At 48.9% G+C, this 15517-nt stretch overlaps 1 protein-coding gene across 1 annotated transcript in view; it reads right to left on the bottom strand.

The window, feature by feature from the left end:
* The window catches only part of dimm (basic helix-loop-helix family member dimmed), a 564311-nt gene extending 553056 nt beyond the window's left edge, over window positions 1–11255 (bottom strand). Inside the window, exon 1 of the mRNA XM_075702147.1 lies at window positions 10740–11255. The gene's annotated coding sequence lies outside the window, so the exon portion shown is untranslated. The remainder of the gene's footprint in view (window positions 1–10739) is intronic.
* Between the last annotated feature and the right edge of the window lie 4262 nt (window positions 11256–15517).

Below are 15517 nucleotides of genomic sequence, written 5' to 3'. Positions count from 1 at the left end.
TCTGTAAGCAATTCTGTAGGGGCATCAGGGTCGAAGTGGGCGAGAATGGGTGGTGAGGATAGAAGAGTGACGAGACGAGAGAAGGCGGCGGCCTCTCCAGTGCCCCACGAGAATTGTACGCCTTTCTTCAAAAGATTAGTGAGGGGTCTAGCAATTGCCGCAAAATCTTGAACAAACCGACGAAAGTACGAGCATAGCCCGACAAAACTTCGAACGTCTGCGGCAGCCTTTGGAACCGGAAAGTCTCGGGCAGCGCGAGTTTTGTCGGGACCAGGCTGTACTCCGGAAGCATCAACGAGATGGCCCAGAAGAGTAATTTGGCGGCGGCCGAAACGACATTTGGACGAGTTAAGTTGCAGCTTCGCCTTTCGAAATACATCAAGTACAGCTGTTAGACGCTCAAGGTGAGTGTCGAACGTGGGCGAGAAGACGATGACGTCGTCGAGGTAGCAGAGACATGTGGACCATTTGAAACCACGGAGCAAGGAGTCCATCATACGCTCAAAGGTGGCAGGGGCGTTGCATAAACCAAACGGCATTACTTTAAATTGGTATAGGCCATCAGGTGGGATGAACGCGGTTTTTTTCTCTGTCCATATCGTCAACAGCAATCTGCCAGTACCCAGAACGAAGATCAATGGAAGAGAAATAGCTGGAACCGTGGAGGCAGTCAAGGGCGTTGTCTATACGTGGGAGCGGGTAGACGTCCTTCTTAGTAATGTTGTTCAGATGGCAGTAGTCTACACAGAAGCGCCACGAGCCATCCTTCTTCTTAGCCAACACTACAGGTGACGCCCAGGGACTCGAAGACGGCTCAATCATGTTTCTGTCCAGCATTTTGCTGACTTCACTTTGAATTACTCGGCGTTCCGACGTAGAAACTCGATACGGTCGTCGGTGAATAGGAGTAGCATCGCGAGTAAGAATCCGATGCTTCACCGCGAGCGTCTGGCCTAAAGGGCGATCGTCGAAGTTGAAAATATCTCTGTAGGACGATAATACTTGGTAAAGGTCTTCAGCCTGCGCAGAGGACAGGTCCGTCGCAACCATCTTGGGGTCGGCGGTCGGGGCTGGCACGATGGGCTTACTACGCTCGCAAGAAGCACCGATCGATAAAGTTGCCACGTGATGGTCGCCGAGACAATCAACGGTGGCAAGTGCGGTAGAATTTGCTTTGCCAATCCAAAGTTAAAGATAGGCATGAAAGTGAGGTTCGCAGTAATAGTAAGTATACTGCGAGGCACGGTAACGTCACAACGTAGTGGAATGTCGGGGAGAGGAGTGACGAGGTACTCGCCATCAGGAACTGGTGGGGAAGACGACAATTCAATAAAGGCTATTGATTTTGGCGGCAGGCGAATAAAGCAGGTGGGGCGTGGGCGGCACTGGGGTGCGTCAGCAGGTTCTGCGAGAATAGGCAACTCAAGGCGAAGGGTACTAGCAGAGCAGTCAATAAGAGCAGAATGCGCGGAGAGAAAATCGAGGCCGAGAATGAGGTCGTGGGTGCAATGAGCAATCATGCTGAAGAAGATAGGGAAGTGTCGGCCGGCGATGCTGACACGTGCCGTACACATGCCGACGATAGGCACAGTACCGCCATACGCAACGCGGACGACGCGTGCCGACGCTGTGGTGAGGAGCTTGTTCAGTCGTCGTCGGAAGGCAGCACTCATAATAGAAAGATCTGCACCTGTATCGATGAGTGCCATGACAGGATAGCCATCAACGTCAACGTCAAGAAGGTTATGGTTCGTAGGAAACGTGAGCAGAGGATTTGAGGGCAGGGTGGACAACGCAGCTTCACCTCCAGAAGCTGCAGTGCCTAGTTTTCCGGATGGATCCGGGAGGCGATAGGCGACGGAGAGAAGCGACGGGGTTGGGGCGAACGAGACTGGTGGCGTCGAGGTGAGGGCGAGCGGCTGAGGCGAAGGTTCGGGGCAGGAGCATCAGCGGCAATGGGTTCATGGCGGGTGGCATAGGGAACAGAAGGTCCAAAGGGGCAGGAATGAGTGGTGGTGTATGTCCGAGGAGGTGGTGGCCATCGGTTGCGGCAGTGACGAACGACGTGGCCGATGCGACAGCAGTGGAAGCAGATCGGCCTGTCATCAGGGGTACGCCCTTCGGCCGGGTTGCGGCGAGCTGTGGCGGAAAAGGACTGGCGGGGACGAGGAGGGCCGGTAGAGAACTGGGGAACGGTGGGTGTAGACGACGAATTTAACACACGGAGTTGAGACCCATGTTCTCAAATTGCTGTCTGACGACGGCCTGAATCAGCGCAATCGTGGTTGCTGGTGGATCGGGAGGCGTCGCGGAGAAAGCTGGCAAACAGGCAGCCTCGAGCTCGCGGCGAACAATACGAGTTACGTCGTCACAGGGGGTGGTCTGACGCGGTCGACCCTCACATGTCGACGTAGCAGCAGTGTTGGGTAGCCGCGTGATGTGATGTGTTATACGGCGGCTCTTAGCTTGTTCAAAGCGACGGCATTCTTTGGTGATGGCGTCGATAGTCGAGACGTGGCCGAAAACATGCAAATTGAAAGCATCGTCGGCGATGCCTTTTAGCACATGCGACACTTTATCTGCTTCAGACATAGTATCGTCAGCTTTGCGGCAGGGCATGTATGAAACGTACGGCTCTGTAGATGTCTGAACACGAGACGCAAGAGCCTTTCTCGCGGCAGCCTTGCACCCAATGGGGTCGCCGAACAGTTTCCTGAGCTTTTCTTGAAACTGTCCCAACTGTTTATCTCGTTGTCATGCGTTTGGTGCCACACGCGTGGGGTGCCGCTGAGATAAAAGATGACACTGGCGAGCATGATCGTTGGGTCCCACCTGTTATTAGCACTGGCGTGTTCATGGAGCTTGATCCATTCGTCAACGTCCTCTCCCTCCAGGCCAGAGAGCACACCAGGGTCACGATGTTGGGCAACCGTGATTATTGGAGCAGTCGGACAAGCCGAAGCCGTTGCAGAGGTGGTCTCGTCACCGGGAGGCATGGTGACAAGCTCGATGTACCGACCACTCCGGATTTCCGTGGTGAGGACGGGGATCGCCTACCTCCACCAGAATGTTACGTGTGGACAGACACAGATTAAAGAGGCTATATAAAGGCTATTTACACTGGAGACAGATCGCCAGGCCGACACTCGCTCGCGCCAAGGGCACAGACCCACTTCGTCGTCGTCCTCGCGGCGGCTCGTCCCTTGAGCATCGCTCGATGATATCGTAATAATATTAACAGTCAGGATCATTATTTGACCAATCAATCAACAGATTGTATGAGGCCGCAAACGTGAAAGATAAAGTTGTATTTCGGCAAGCTTTGCTGTTCGCAAAGAATCCGCGCGACATTGTTTTTCACCAAAAAGCTCACAAGCGTGACCTCCCATTGTTTTGTTTGTTTGTTTTTGTTTTTCAGAAACTAGTGGCATTCGACATAAACGAACCTCGAGAAGGCGAGGAAGTGAAGCCGAAGATAATTGCAATGTAGCCTTGTTGGCGTGGCTCACGGTAAAGTGCTCCAACAGCGCGAGCGAGAACACGTACACAAGATTACCCGAAGACATCGTGTTGAAAAAATAGAAGCTGCCGGAAGGAAGCAACACGTATGCTTATTTGTACCTTCTTGGTTGCAAGTTCTTTCTCGCGGCAACAGAATTCTTTACGAGAAAAAGAACTTGTCTCCTTTCCCACCCTCTTCACCCTTTCCTCAGCATTCCCTTTAGCGGTCGCCGTGTGAGATTCCGCTTTCGCTGCTTTGGCCCCGCGCCGTCTTTCATGACGTCATCTGTGGTGACCTTATCGGTCGGCGCAACTGGGGCGTGTAGCATTTTTCTGAAAGGCGATAATTTGCCAACTCACTTCGCCGGCTGCAATGACGCGATCCACCACGTGCGCTTGGCGAAAACATTTTGCGAACGCAGATTCCATGAGAAAGCTGTACTTGTACCCAACGTAACCAGCCAAGCAACCGAACACATCAATATGTTGGTTACGTGGAGTAGCGCAGGACGAACTTGTGAGATCTGCTCTGTGCGCTCCCCCCCCCCCCCCCCGCGCTCCCCAAAGCAGTGATTATTTTTCTTTTTTTTCTTCGTATACAGCGCCCCACAAGACTTCGACGTCGATTGATCGGCTACGGTAAATGCAGTAAGAGACGCCTCGAAGATTTAGATACACCGACGAAGTTCAACGAATGGGCTTGGTTGCATGTACCACCACCTCACTTCAAAGAGGGTGCCGATATCAACATCATCATCCTCATCTGCGTCAGCATCATCATCATCATACCACATTCCAGTGGCTAAAACAATAGATTACTGGGACCAATTCAGTCAATACAATAAACAAGCCCAGCACTAACCGGCATCGACGCTCACGGACCTCGAAGCAACTTACCTGCCGCGTTGCGCAATCGCCCCGCGTTCCTCCGTCTCGTACTCTTTCCTGCAACGCGAACGTCTACACCTTACAGCGCTAGATGAGGCGTGCACTGGTTTAAAAGCGCGGTTCCATCCATACAGTCGCGGACTTGTAATAAACCATACCGGAAACGCAGCAGCTACTCCGCGCGGCTTTGACTTCACCCGGTTCCGGCATGCACGGGCAATTTAATGTCGCCGAGAACGCTCACGGAGCGGCAGTGTAGCAGTAGTAGTGCGCGGGAACCGGGGCAACGCTCTCGAAGGGTGTTTATTGTCCACGGGGCCGGCGCGCTCTTTTGCATGCGACCGCGCACACGCGCTGTCGCGCGCCACCTCGGCAGCGATATACGCAGAGCAGTTCGCGCGCGATTCCCTGCTTCCGCCTCGTCGCTTTGTTTGTCTGTTTGTTTGTTTCACGCCTTTTTTTTTTGTTTCCTTTCTTTCCTCCGTCTCTCGCCTTATTCTGATCGCCTTAAACGGAGCGGAACGTGCGGAAACGAACCTGCTACTTCTTTGCGCATATTTTTTTGTTTTATCGCACGATAAATTAGGACCGGCGCCGACATCTCCTGTAGCTCTCGCCTTAGTAAGACAAAACGAGAAGGCCCGAAGAAACAGTAGATTTCCATGTGGCCCCGGCCCTTTTGTTCGCGCGGGAGGAGTGCATACTTAAAATAAAGTAGCAAGCTGGCACTGAACAAGAGAAAAGTAATTGCAGCAAAAGAAGAAAAAAATTAAACAGGCTCGAAGTCGGGTGACTATAAGTAAGATGCACTAAACGCAGCTCACTTCAGACATCAGATGAAACAAGCTTAAAAGTGAAGCAAGCTCGAATGAATGCGGAAAAGAGACGCCATTCAAAAAAAAAAAAAAAGTAAAGGAGTGGGGGGAGGCTCCTTTCCCTCTCGGATCGCGTCTCGTTCCTCAGAAACAAAACCCTCGCGGGTTTCCAAAACCATTCGCGAAACTCCTACATACAGTGTAGCAGCCATTCGCGTGACCTCACGGACGGTGTTGGCCTTGTCCTACACATTCAAAGTCATTTAATTCCAAAACGTTGTCCGAGATTTAAAATAAAAAAAGGAAACACCCAGGCGATAACTGACGGGCTCTTTTTTATACCATGCACCGTGCTGGGTATGCCACATTCTGGTGGCTGCGTTATGAAGCCGTCAGATGCATGTAGGTGCTGCAGATGCACAAAGGGTTAGTCTATAAGCAAAAAAAAAAAAAAAGAAAAGGAAAAAAAGAAACCTTTGAGTACAAGAACGAGGACGCCTGTTAACAAAAAATGGCTAATTAGAAAGACGAGTTGCTGTCCGTAATATATAAGTAATTGCATAGATTTCACATTCCTTCAAACGCCACTGGAGCTTTTATAGACAGACTAAATAAATATATACATTACGATGGGTTCTCAAAAAAAAAAAAGAACGAACGGTTAAATCGTATCTTTCCGGGAACGGAGTCTATAGTTTCGAAATTAGCATTTTTTTATTCAAACACACACACGAAAAAAAAAGAGTGTGTAGTAATTAGCTTCATTCCAAGCACACAGACGATAAGCACCGTTTTCTCAATTACCATTTTTCTCGGGTAACAAGAACATCCGAAGATTTACTCATTTTCAGCCTGCCAACTACGCAAATAAGATTTATTTTCGCCTCTCTTTTGTCGTTTGACTTGTTTTTCAGTTTCCGAAACTCATATCCCACTTAGTGTCACTGAAAATAAAAAAGCAGCCCGTTCCATAGTTCTGTTTCGTGGAACACATCGCAGCTGTGGCGACCATTAAAGAGATTGCCCTAACTTCAAACAGCCGCGTCCGTGCGCAATTTCGTGGTCTCTTTTCTTTCCGTCCCCCCCCCCCCGCTTTTTTTTTCGCCATACAGTGCAGAAACTTCATTTAGCCACGAATGACTCACTGCACAACATTGAAAGTCGTTCTTAAAAAAAATTAAGCAAGAAGAAAACGCTTATGATCGCTTGTAATTACGTATTATTGTTTGCGTTCTCTGTTTCTATTCAATTTCAGTACTACTGTTCTCAATTGAAAGCGCAGAAGGTGGGCGGTAACATGAAGCAAAGAAAGAAAACAGCAAGAATCAGTCACAAATGGTCAAATACATAATCAATTGGAGTGCAAGAGACTGCGAACTAACTAACTAACTAACTAACTAACTAACTAACTAACTAACTAACTAACTAACTAACTAACTAACTAACTAACTAACTAACTAACACATGCCTAAATATTCTGAATGGGGAAATTAGCGTTAAGTAGCGAGCAGTGGTTACATAATAGAAAACTGCACAGTTTTGCACGAATCCATTTGTGCCCGATATACCAGTCACGCTTTCAGAACGAGGGCGCAAAAGTTATGGCAATAGTGTGCGTAAATAATGACGTTCCTGCGAGCACTTATACTTTTTGGTACATATACATTAGAAATTACGAAACTTAGCTTTTTTTTTTCTAATCGTTGCTTCTGTTATGACCATCACTGTGAGCGCAATTAACGTTTAAGAAAGAGGAGCAGCCTGCGCCACCTGCAGGCAGCCAACCTCTCCTCAAATTACGAGGGGAAGTCAAAAAGTAAGAAGAACTTTTGAGAAAAGGCACATTTATTCTAACGACAGAAAACCGAAACAGATTATTTTACTTCGTAACCTGCTTGCACTTCAACGCACTTTGTCCAACGTTTCACAAGTTTTTTTTTTATTCCGCTGGAAGAAAAAAAAAGTTTTTTTTTTGTTGCATCTGTAACCAATTTTGCACCGCCTTAATGACTTCTTCATCGCTTGCAAATCTTCTTCCCTTGAGCGCTTGTTTCAATGGTCCAAACATGAAAATCGCGTTGAGCGAGGTCTGGACTGCATGGCGGGTGTTCCAGCAATTCGAATCCTACTCCTTGATTGTTTCTGCCGTTTCCGGCAGAATGTGGCCGAGCATTGATCTTGCTGCAGAAATGACACCTTTTCGCAGTTGTCCGCATCGTTTGGATCTGATTGCAGATTTCAGTTTAGTTGGCAACACGTCACAATAGTTGCTTCGCGATAAACTGTCACAATACTAATCTTGCATTCGACGAATATTTTCCGCAGGTTTAACACCGTCCGCAAACAAAAAGCTAATAACTGCCCTCATTTCCTCCTTGGTGCAGATCGACAATGGAGCTGCCGTGTTTAACGGTCTGCTAAACACTCTAAAGACTAACGCGGGAATGACAGTGACACGTTCCATAGAAGTGTTGCAGATGAGACTAATTCAGCGCTGGATACATGCAGTGCTACCAAACCCTAGTGCGAGAAATTGCAAAAGTCTCTTTACTTTTTGTCTTCCCCGCGTATATTTCCGACCATTCATTTTTTTTTCGCTGTAAATGAATGTCCTAGAGTTGTAAACACTAGGAAAAAAAAGGTAGTGAAAAGCCTCATAGCCCCTCGAATAACTTAATACAAGAGCTGCTCCTTCACAGCCAGTTTCGGTTTCGTTTCTCGGGAAGATGCAGTGTCGTGACGTCACGACGCAGCATGTGGTCACGTGGGAGCTGGAACATGGCGACGTTCTGACACATCCCCGCTTCGCGCCTACCTCGGCCGTCCGCTGTGCCGCGACAACGGCCCTCACAAAGAGCGCCAGCATACGACGCGACCGAGCGAGCAGGAGCGGGGACGTCAAAACGTCGCCATGTTCAAGTTCCCACGTCACCACTAAAGCCCCTCCATACACGTTTCCGCCGACCAGGTTAAGTACCGCCAACCTGCCCTCCTCCTTCACGCACCTCTCTCACTCACTTCCTTAGCTTCCGGCGTCAAGCGGAACTTACGTAGCTGCAGCTTCCTGTTCCGAGTGGAAGTGACACTTTGTTTTTTAGCGTTGTTTACTTTCGCGCCGCAGGAGAGGCTTCGGTTGAAACTGTGAATGCGATTGCAGCTGCGGTTGAAACTGTGAATGCGATTCCATCCGAGAACCACCGCCTACTGTAACCAGCGATCTGCTCGTCTTCGCTGCTTCGCGTCAACCTGCGACGGGTTGTGGCACGAGCGACAACGTACAGCGGAGTGTAGTGCCTGGGCGCTTGGAGACCACTGCCGTTTTTCGTGCGTTTGGACAACAGCGACCGCGAACTACTACTTCAGCGGAATACAACTTGTTCCCTTTGCGTTCTCCTTATGGTGACTGCCACAGCTCTGCTAAGCACGCGCGGGCGGCTCACCATCGTCCAACAGCAGTCAAAGCGGAAATTCCCGCAGCGCAACTCCAGGAAGCGGAAACGCCGGAACCGGAAATTTTTAAACCGGAAATGGCGGAACTGGAAATACCGGAACCGGATTTGGTGTGAGGGGAAAAGGCGGCGCACAACAAAGGTTGTCGCTACTTAAGAAAGCGGCGGTGGCGCGTAGATGCAGGGGCTTTAGTCACCACATGCTGCGTCGTGACGTCACGACACTGCATCCTCCCGAGAAACGAAACCGAAACTGACTGTGGAAAAAAAAAATCGTGCATTATAACGCGCTCTGAGGCACGTAATCGTTTTTATTAGAATTACAGGATTATTTCGGTTTAACCCAGAAAAATGAATAGTCGAAAATCATGTTATACGCCTTTAAACACACACACACACACACACACACACACACACACACACACACACACACACATGTGTATATATATATATATATATATATATATATATATATATATATATATATATATATATATATGTGTGTGTGTGTGTGTGTGTGTGTGTGCGCGTGTGTGTGTGTGTTTTAATACGTACTATTGCACAGTTTTTCATGGCCACGCGGTCACGAACTGTTACAACGTTCAGAATTGCTCTCGGCTGGCTCAGTACGTCAATGTTTGACGCCAACTGTACTTGCATTCACAGAAGGACGTGCTTTCAGAGGATATAAATGAACACTGGAATTTCACATTGCGCAAAGTAGTGAACAAGGAATCGAGGATAATGTAGCCGTCCAGAAATTAGAAGAGACAGGTGCTTCGGGATTGTAACGCAGTGGAACGTAATGTAATGAAAAATGTAATGCAATGAAGAATAGAAAGAAACGGCGCTGCTATCACGCGTTGACATTTCGTAGGAAAATACGGCGCTACGCGTGGCGCAACAGGAAGATATATATACGCTGGTCACGGCAGGAAAAGCCCGCTACGATATTGCGGTCTGTCATACGCAGACTAATGACGGGACGATGTTTACCGAGTGATAAAAAATTATACCCCAATGCCGCTTTCCACTTTGCAATTGCAAATGATATATATATATATATATATATATATATATATATATATATATATATATATATATATATATTCTTCGTTGTTTGACATTAGTGGGATTTTTTTCTTGTTTTAAGATTGGGACTTCTGGCAGCGCAATGTAATCACAGTAGCGAGAGCGATATCCTGGCCACTTCTGACTCATTAAATGCGTGCGCTCGTACAAGGCACTGTTGAGCAGGAATGTTGGCGTGTGTGATATCCGTTATTGATACACATATGAAACTATAATATTTGATTGATAGCGGTCATAGCCCGATATCCGAAGTGACTTCTTTGCCAGAGCGCTCTGGTATATGTAGTGTTGATCGATGTGTAATTCAAATTTCAAAAAAAAAAAAGAAAAATACTAGAGACACCCCTTGTTTCCTTTTGTTATTTCGTTTCCGCAGACATGGCGCCTCCATGGTTGAATACCGAACCCGCGACCTGAAGGAGCAACGACACGCCGTAGGAACCGAACGTTCGAAGTTGCGAAAACTATTGCATTTACTTTCCTCGTTTGATAATGCGAATCCTATCGTAATTGACTCGCCTCTTAGACGTTGTAACGTTATCGGACTATATTAAGAGAGCTTTGCTACAAAGCTTAAACTGAACGATTCGCTCTGCCTATCCGGACTAAACTACGGTTGCAACGTGCCGAATGCTAGCTTTGTCAACTTGAAAGAGCGACTTCAGTTCTCGCAATAACGCGAATGCGTGCCAACAAACCTCTGCAAGGGTTGCGTGGATGCGAACGAGCAAAATTCAAGAGCGTGCCCGGAAAGAAAACTTGAGAACTAAAATAAAACGCGAACGTAACAGCTGACAGAGCACGGGGCGCGCGGGTTTTCACGGAGAACGCGAGGCGCTTAGAGCGAAAAACGTTGCGAAAAAAAACCCCCAACAACAGCCTTCCGTTCGCCTTTGCCATCATATCTTCTTTCATTCGATGTGCGCAAAGCTTTGGCCTAAACGCACTTCAATAGAATCGAAGATCAAAAGAAGCAGGGAACGGGGAAACTTACCTTGGCGATGGCGTCTTCTCTTCACGAAGCGAGGTCCACCAAAAATTGAAAACCGCAGGAAAAAAAAAAGAATTTTCTAAAAAGCACCACCACAAAACGCGAGCACAAACCGCAGAAAACCAGCTGACGAGACGCCTGTTGTACGAGTGCGAGAGGCGAAAAAAAAGTAGCAGACGACACGCGCAGTGCGAGTTCGTCTGCTTTCACACCGTCTGCAATACGGCACACGGGCGACCGGCTTGCCCGGACGACTTTGGTGCTACACACGCACCGATCCGACGTAGCTATCGGTCCAACCGTCGAGACGATTCGCACTGTCACACGCTCGAGAGCGAAAAAAAGCACTACTGCGGACGGTGAAGACGGAACGAACGAATCCTAGCCGCACCAAGCCACACACTTCGGCGTCCGAAAAAAGCGGGTTCGAACGAAACACCGCCGTCTCAGGCGCGCCACGTTTGCAAGCCACTGGGGCGGCCCTACTACACTCCGTATCGAGCGCTCTCTCGCTTGCACGCTTTTTCCGCGTGTCAAGCAACAGGCGCAACTGGGGAGCGGCTTTCGGACAGCCTTTTTCTCTTCTCATTTTTGTTTCTCCCCCACGTGCGTCCGCTTCGGCCAGCGCCGAAGCGTGCTTTGCTGCCGCCGCTAGTTCGCAGACTCTCCGACCGATGGCGCCACCACCCTCGCTGCCGGCGCTCGTATCCCTGACACGTGTACGTGGTGCGCGAGATTCAAGTGTACACGTTCATTTTGCATGAGCACGGTGTAACATCTTAAGCCGCTTGGTCAGAGATCATGGGCGGGTGCACACGGCTGATAACGGTCCCTTTCGTTGTTTTATATTTATGTCACACGGCGTAGTTGGACTTTTAAGACACTCTTGATGGCGCCGTGTTTTTCTTTTCATTTTCTGAAATGCCGCACATTTCAGCTATGCTTGTAGAAGACGGTCTCTGCACTTTTTCTTTCTCCCGCTTGCTTTCTGTTAACGCTTGCGCATTTGTAGGGCTGCCCGACCGCCCCACGGATTCAGTGGCTATATGGAAATTGACCTGCTGAGCACGACGTAGCCTGGGTGGAGAGGCGTGGAACATAGAAAAGAGATTTGTTAGGGCCATCAAGAAATTTAAATCACGTAAATTTCCTTTCATGACAAGGTGACACAGTCTACCATCGACATAGAAAAATATCTATCTATCTATCTATGTATCTATCTATCTATCTATCTATCTATCTATCTATCTATCTATCTATCTATCTATCTATCTATCTATCTATCTATCTATCTATCTATCTGTCCGTCTGTCTGTGATATTTTGGACATATCGCTGCAGAATTATAATCCTGTCGTTTCGCCGCAAGATAGGATTTCGCACTAGAACGCACCAAAATGAACGCGTGAGGGGAACTGATATATCTATACGCCATTCGACAGCTCTTATTGGCTCAGAGGGGTAGGTGTACCATTTCTGGTTGGCTCGAACAAGAAAACATGGCGCACTAAAGCAGTGTTCTGAGGCAACGCTCGGCTCGGTGACCGCATCAATGCAGGTACGGTGTACCAAAACAGACGGAGGGTAAATGCAAAAAGAAGAAAAGACCGTGACATATGCAAATTTTCGTCAGGGTTAAGAAATGATTACCGTTGTGAACGTTACCCTGGAGAACATGAGAAACCCGCCACTCAAAGGAGGGTTTTGCATCAAGCGTTTGCATTTATCGCTTCTTTTTTCTCTCTCCTTTTTTTTAATTCAGGGAGATCTATCGCACGAGCAACCATTACCTAGGGAACCAAACATACGGGAATAGGGAAATCGTGCTGGCCAATCGTGTTACATCTCACCTCCACGGTGGATGTTCGCGTCACACGGCCGATATATCATCGTGTCAGCGAGGCTATTTTTCTTACGCCTACGTCCGAAAGTTAGATTTTCTTTTCGTTCTTAAATGTTTGAGTAACAAATCAGCCGCTAGCGAGGAAGACATTAAAGCCCAGCCTATTCAAGCAGTTGCTCACATAATCTGTGGTCCGTTGGAACACATTCGTAACAGTACACTATCCAGTAGAATTCTTCCTGAAAAAATGAAGCTAGTTCGCGTCGCTGCAATCTTTAAAGAGACCTTGAAACGATTTTGATGATTTTCTACAAGCGTACTGAGTCGTTAGAGTAGGTCCTTATGACCATTAATTGACGCATCTAAGTGCTCCGCGTAAAGCGTGTAATTTATTATAAGGTTTCAAAAATGCACATCGCTGCCGATCGCAGCACATTGCGCGGCGGAATTTTAAGCCGCCCCTACCCATATGACGCAAATCACCTATATGACGTCAGTGGGGCGAGCTAGCCGACAAGATAGCGAAACGTGAACTCAAAAACTCCAACGAGCAGGAATTTATGGCAAGACTTGCCGAAAGATACATGCCACTCTCGAGCAGCGAGGAAAACGAGGCCGAGGCATCCGGTTCCCCGTACACGGGAGCGGACAACCCCGACCTCGATGAACCCTTCACCCTGGAAGAAATCAGGACCGTCCTTCAAAACTTGAATGGCACATCGGCCCCAGGTCCGGACGGTATTAGTAACAAGGCCCTTCGTAACTTGGACGAAGACTCCGTCCAGTTCCTAGCGGATCAAATCAATCAGGTCTGGGCTTCCGGCAGGGTCCCACCGGAATGGAAGAACGCCACCACGGTTCTCATTCCAAAGCCCAACAAGCCCTCGGGCGTCGAGAACCTCAGACCCATATCACTGACGTCGTGCGTGGGTAAGGCGGCGGAACACGCCATTCAAAACAGAATCTCCAGATTCCTCGAAACCAAGGGGCTGTTACCACACACCCTCATCGGATTTAGACCCGGTCTATCAACTCAAGACACCATGATTTTAATCAAGCACCAAATCATTGATGACCCCATTAGAAACGCCAAGGCCATTCTTGGGTTGGATCTAGAGAAAGCGTTCGATAACCTCTCTCACCAATACATTGTGGACACCATTTCCGAACTCAACCTCGGAGCTAGGTTCCACTCGTACGTCAAGTCATTCTTGGATAACAGGACGGCTACGCTCCGATTTGCCGACCTCTCCACGGAGACACTCTCGCTGGGGAGCAGGGGCACCCCCCAAGGCTCGGTCATCTCCCCTATGCTTTTCAACCTTGCCATGGCGGGACTTGCTGAGAAACTAGGGCAGATCCACGGGCTCGAGCATACCATATACGCAGATGACATCACCATGTGGGTGTCCAAAGGAACCCCGGGCATGGTGCAGGACATTTTGCAAGAAGCAGTGAACGCCATAGAAGAATTTCTCATTCCCACAGGACTCAGATGCTCGCCTACCAAGTCTGAGCTGCTCGTACGCAGACCCACGCAGAAAGGCCGCAGGCCATACTCGTCAGACTTCGACTATAATCAAGAAATTATCGTACGAACCACTTCGGGACACGCCATACCGTGCGTCGACAAAATCAGAGTCCTGGGTATGATCGTAGAGACTAAAGACGTCAGTGCCTCTACGGTTCAGAAGCTCATCACCAAAACCAACAACGCTATTGGACTCATCAGAAGAATTGCCAATAGACACAGGGGCCTCAAGGAACATAACCTCATCAAACTCATACACGCGTTCGTCACCTGTCACTTCGCATACGTTGCGGCAATGCTCAATTGGACACGATCCGAAAGAGACAGACTGAATGCCCAAATCAGAAAGGTCACCAAGCAAGCCCTCGGCATTCCAACCAGCACCAGCAACGAGAAGCTGGGGCACCTGGGCATGCACAACACCCTGGAAGAAATTGCCGAAGCCCAGCAGCGCGCCCAGCTTGCTAGGCTTTCGACGACGCCTCCGGGGCGCACGATCCTAGAGAAGCTAGGCTTTGCACAAGGACACATAGAAAAAGACTTTGCGGACCTCCCACGGGACATACGCGCCAGGATCACAGTCCGCCCTATACCCAGAAACGTACACCCCGAAAACAACAGGGGCAGACGACAAGCGAGAGGACAATTCCTTCTTAACCAAGCCTTGGCGAACCGTGAACGCTCAGCTTTTGTGGACGCGGCGGCATACACGGGAAACAAAGCTTTCGCAGTGGCGGTTGTGGACGGCCGCGGATCCACAAGATATGCAGCCACGGTAATTGCAAGGAAGCCTGAACAGGCCGAACAGGTTGCGATCGCTGTTGCGCTCACCGACGACAATCTTTCCCATATCTACAGCGACTCCATAGCCGCTATCAGAGCTTTCCAGAAGGGCACGGTCTGCGCACAGGCTCTCAAAATTGTTTCAAAGAAAGAGATTAAGAAACACTTCATATACTGGTTCCCGGCACACTTAGGACCAAAGCTCGGCGACGTCCCCAACCTTAACGAGGCGGCACACGAGGCTGCGCGCGCGCTAACAGACCGCGCGGCTTCACCCGACCACTCGGAGAATAAGGACGCGCCCACTACATACAACGAAGTCACTAAACACTACTACCTACAACGCAGACAATATAGCACGCCACACCGCACGCTCACTCGAGCTCAAGCAGTTACACTCAGAATGCTACAAACAGACACATACCCCACTCAAAACAGATTACACCATTACATGCCTGAGCTCTACGACAAGTCTTATTGCACCAATTGCAATACATCCCTTAACGTTTATCATTTACTCTGGCCGTGCTCGCAAGCTCACGTAAACTACGAACAGGACAAGCGCAAGTTTGAAGAGGCAATCCGGAGCGAAGAACTCGCTCCCCAACTCTGGGCCGTCCAGCAG

The sequence above is a fragment of the Dermacentor variabilis genome, chromosome 8, assembly GCF_050947875.1.
Source record: "Dermacentor variabilis isolate Ectoservices chromosome 8, ASM5094787v1, whole genome shotgun sequence".
Taxonomy (NCBI): domain Eukaryota; kingdom Metazoa; phylum Arthropoda; class Arachnida; order Ixodida; family Ixodidae; genus Dermacentor; species Dermacentor variabilis.
This window is presented reverse-complemented; position numbering and strand designations above follow the sequence as displayed.